Here is a 5,343-nt window from a genome sequence, read left to right on the forward strand (position 1 = left end):
ATTATCTATTAGCTAAAACAACACACAAGTATCCAAATTTACCACTTTATAATAAAGCAAAGCCAAGTTTCAGGAAAGCAAGTAAACTGAAATAACTTCTTTGCTTCCTGCATTGCAAAAGCTGGCATTAATGGATTATCTTCAAGACATTTGATTAAACATTTCTAATATTATAAACAGTGCTCTTCATACAGTCCATGTATCTTCCTTGGGGTATTGTTATTGCTGCACAGTTCTAGGGTTCCTTTTTCATCCTCTTGTAATCTAGTTTCTGTTACTGGATTTCACATCCCTCATATTGACTTTCAAATAGAGGCTTCTCTGCTGAGCCTTGTGTGCACAAGCAGCTACACACCACATCAACTGTTTCTGAATCTTTCCCATTACTCCAAATAGTAATCCCTGTAACCTGGTGTGTCTAATATAGAGCAGGAAATCCCAAGCTGAGAAAACTCATGGAAGAAATACCACTGGAGCTCAAACCTGTGGAGGCGATAGTGTCAGCCCTGGTTCCAAAGCAGCATAGAATTCTAGCCTGTGCTTGGAATGCACATATGCAAATTACACAGTTCCTCTCCTCCTTCACAATAGGCATCAGGTTGCTAAGCAACAGGGCTCTATACCAGTGGCTGCCCTGTGGTCTGAAAATATAATGGGATCCCCAAGTGTGCGGGTTGTGGTGAAGGTGTTGTGGCCTGTGCAGTTTGTTGTAGGTATATGAGGATTATTCTGCAGCACTGAGGATCACCTGCAGCACTGAGGATCACCTGCAGACCCAATGGATGGTGAGGGTTTGATTCTCCCTGGAGGAAGCTCTACAGGAATTCCCAAGTAAAAATTCCTGTTGGGTGTGTGTAGGGGGATCATTAAAGAAGTGACCCTGGCCAAGCTTGGGCCTACCTTTTTTTTCCAATGGCACCAAATTTACTGCTGGATCTAAAACAAGCAGCTTAGAATCCAGGGACTTCACTTGGCAGTGACTACCATGAGGCAGGCCCATATGCAGTCTGTGAACCTACTTAAAGTCAGGGAAATTTGGACAACTTTGAGGTGTCTGCTCTATCCACTGTTTATAGCTGTCTTAAGCAAGGGTCATGGCTGTATTAGTGGTGGGATATGTTACCCTATTGACACTTTCCAGAAATCTCATTCTTGGCCTAAATTCTGTGTGACACTCAAGGTGGTCCTGTGATGAAGAGAACACATGATATGTGGAGAGGTTGGTATTTTTTGGTTGAATGGGTTGGAGACATGATTGCAGACAGGGATTGAGACTCCCAGAGGTCAGGCATGAAGATGTGCACTAAATATTATTTGATCCTTGGTCCAGAAATTCCATTGCCCTGAGGTATATCCCTTTCCTAGGAGTCAGCATATTCTGGCTCTGTCAGTTAGATCAATACACATGTAACTGTGAATGCCCACCCCAAGATCCCCTTTTGCATGCTGCTGGCCTTGGGGGAGATTAACCACAAATGTGGCATATATTTTTTCAAGATTTGAAAGCATGGTTTTTAACAAAGGAAGAAGACTTCTCTGACCTCTCCATTCCTGAATTTTGAAGCCCAAGGGAGTAGGCCCAATTGGCCCAGACTGTTGACCATTCTCCTCATATCCCATGAAAGTAGGTCAGTGTAATCTCACCCTGATCTGACCCTGTGCCTTTATGAGGAAGGAAACCACACTTGTGAACTCTTTATTTCATTACTTTTTTCACTGATTTAAAACTGTTTCATATTCCTTGTATAATAAGGTTTTCTTAAACAATTTAAATTTATGTTTAAAAATCATGTCAGTTTCTTTAATTATTCCTGTAGTATTTCACTTAAGAACAGAGACATTCTCTTACATATTCATAGGAATATTACCACAATCATTAAATTAACCCAGTTTAGTACAAATATCTCATCTAGGGGCCTGGTCCCCACTTAACCATTACCCAATCATGTCCTATTGACCAAGCAAAATGTTAATAGCAACAATAATTCTAGAAATATAGAAAGGCACAAAATATATATAGTGTCCAGTCTCATATCAAACATGACATTTCTTTTACAGGTATTCTCTTTCATCTGCATATATCTCAATTATTTCCTTCATCTGGACATATTAGAAAACTGCTGAAACATCCTTTTACAGATTATTCCTCAAATTGCTTTTCTTTTCAGAGGTTCTTCTGGATGAAATTGAGTTTACAAATTTTACACTGTATTGGCAGAAAATTATGGTGCCCTTATGGTGATTTTTCTTTAAATGAGAAGTTTAATTTCTCTTTCTTTCATTTTTTGGAATTCATTTTAAACATTATCTATCAGCTACAACACACACAAGTGTCAAAAATCAACACTTCATAATAAAGAAAAGTGATGTTTCAGGAAAGCAAGTGTTCTACTTTGCTATGCTGCTGCAATGCATAACACCAGAGACTAATTGGCTTTTAGAAAATGGGGTTTATTTGATTAAAGAGTTATAATCTTTAGGCCATAAAGTGTCCAAGGTAATATATCAGCAATCGGGTACCTTCACTGGAGGATGGCCAATGGTGTCCGGGAAAACTCCGTTACTGGCATGTGCTCCAAAGTTCTGGTTTCAAAATGGCTTTCTTCCAGGACATTCCTTTCTAGGCTGCAGTTCCTCTAAAATGTCACTCTTAGTTGCACTTGGGATATTTGTACTCTCTCAGCTTCTCCAGAGCAAAAGTCTGCTTCTAACTCTCTCATCTGCAGCACCTGTGCTTTCTTCAAAGTGTCTGTCTTAATTGTAGCTCCTCTTCAAAATGTCTCTCACAGCTGCCCATCAGCTAATTTACATGGCTTCACTGATCAGGGCCCACACTGAATGGGTGGGGCCACACATCCATTGAAATTATCTCATCAGAGTTATCACCCACAGTAAGTGGGGCACATTCCATGGAAATACTCAAAGAATTACAATCTAATTAACACTGATAGGTCTACCCACACAAGATTGCATCAAAGATAATGGCGTTTGGGGGACATAATTCATTCAAACTGGTGCATTCCATCCCCTGGACCCTAAAATGACATTATCTTTCCATATACAAAATACATTCATCCCACAACAATATCACAGAAACATAAATCATTTCAGTAACAATAGTTAAGTACAAGTTCCCATCAAAATCAATTATAGGCATAGTCCATCCTAAGGCATAATTCTCCTTTAGCTGTGGATCTGTGAATTTAGAACAAGTTAAGTGCTTCCAATATTCAAAGGAGGGACATTCATAGGATAAACAGTCACATTGCCATAAGGAACACCTGAAAGGAAAACAGGTTCACAGGACCCAAACAGTTCCTAAAACCTGCAGGACAAACTCCATTAGATTTCAAAGTCTGAGAGTCATTAAGAAAACAAGGTTGCATAATTGGGGATTGAGAGAGCAGGAGTTTAACCCTACCCAAGGGTGTTTGTGGCAGCCCTTTCCTCTCCAAATGCTTAGGTGACTGCTCTAACATATCCACCCATTTAGAGAGACCACCTTCTGAGACCCTACCCTCCTCAAACATGGGGAAGCTCCCAGATATCCTTCCATCACTGGAACAGTGTAGTGGCAGCCAGGCTCTCCCCAATTCCCTGAAAATGTTCTCCATCCTCTTTGGAGCTTGTGGTGGCAAAACTTCCACAGCATTCCACAGTGGAAGGCCCACTGTTGACCTCCAGGGCAAACTCACACTTTCCAAGTGTGTGGGACACTCTGCTCTCCCAGCCCAAGGTCTCTTGTCTCCAGATCTCAAAATCCATGGCTCTGTCTTTGAAGAAATTTTTCCTTCAATTTGTTCCTAGTCTGTCCCCTCCAGTCCCGACTAGCAGCAGCTCAACCTGTAAGATATCACAAAAATTCTGTTGGCTTCACATGAAGCACACAGGGGTCAAAGCCATCAGACAATAGAACTTTCCACAGATCCTTTATGCTTAACTCCTTTTCCAATGTTGTCTTATACTGAAATGGCAGCTGTGTTCCAGGTTTGGTTACATCCTCATGTTGGGCTGTAGCTTCTGGGATTTCAATCCCTAGAAGCCTGGAATTTGCCAAAGCATCAGTTTCTGGATTCTCTGAATCCAAGAGTTCAGTTCTAAGTTTATCACTCTGTGCTCATATTTTATTATGAACTGCAAGTAGAAGCCAGGCTACTTCCTCCACACATAGTCTGGAGATCTCCTCAGCTTAGTATTCCAGGTTGTTGCTGTCAAATTATTCCTTCCATCTGAAACCAGGACTCAATTTAGCCAAATTCTCTGCCACTTTAAAAGAAGGATTGCCTTTCTTCCAGTTCACAACACATTCATCATTTCTGTTCAAGGACTTGTCAGATGTATCTTTAGAGTCCATATTTCCAAAGACAGTCTCTTCAAAGCAGTTTAGGCCTTTTCTATTAAGTTCCTCATAATTCTACCAGAATCTTCCCTTTATGCATTTAAATAGCTGTTCCAACATATTTGGTATTTGCAAACTCAGCAGCAAAAGCACCCCACTTCTTTGGCACTAAAATATGCTCTAGTTTGCTAATGCTGCTGGAATGCAAAACAACAGACATGGGATGGCTTTTAGAAAATGGGGTTTGTTTAGTTAAAGCATTATAGTCTTTAGGCCATAAAGTGTCCAAGGTAATATATCAGCAATTGGGTAACTTCACTGGAAGGTGGACAATGGTGTTCAGAAAACTCTGTCACTGGCATCTGCACCCAAGTTCTGGTTTCAAAATGACTTTCTTTCAGGATGTTCTTCTCTAGGCTGCAGTTCCTCAAAAATGTCACTCTTAGTTGCACTTGGGATACTTGTCCTCTCTCAGCTTTTCCAGAGCAAGAGTCTGCTTTAAATGGTCATTTTCAAACTGTCTCTCATCTGCAGCTCCTGTGCTTTCTTCAAAGTCTCTCTCTTGATTGTAGCTCCACTTCAAAATGTCACTCAGAGCTGCACTCATTTTCCTCTGCCTGTCACATGATTTACATGTCTCCACTGATCTAGGCCCACACTGAATGGGTTAGGCCACATATCCATGGAAATTACCTCATCAGGGTAAAAAGCCATATTTGGGTGGGGCTCATTCCATGGAGACACTCAAAGAATTACAACATAATTAACACAGATAGGTCTGCCCACACAAGATTACATCAAAGATAATGGCATTTGGGTACATAATACATTCAAAGTGGCACAGCAAGTAACCTGAAATAACTTCTTTGCTTCCTGCAATGCACAAGTTTGCATTAATGGGTTATCTTTAAAGCATTTAATTAAAGATTTATAATATAAACAGTACTCTTCATAGAGTCCATTTATCTTCCTTGGGGTGTTGTTTATTGCTGCACAGTCCTAGG

This window comes from Choloepus didactylus, chromosome 26 (genome assembly GCF_015220235.1).
Source record: "Choloepus didactylus isolate mChoDid1 chromosome 26, mChoDid1.pri, whole genome shotgun sequence".
Lineage (NCBI taxonomy): Eukaryota > Metazoa > Chordata > Mammalia > Pilosa > Megalonychidae > Choloepus > Choloepus didactylus.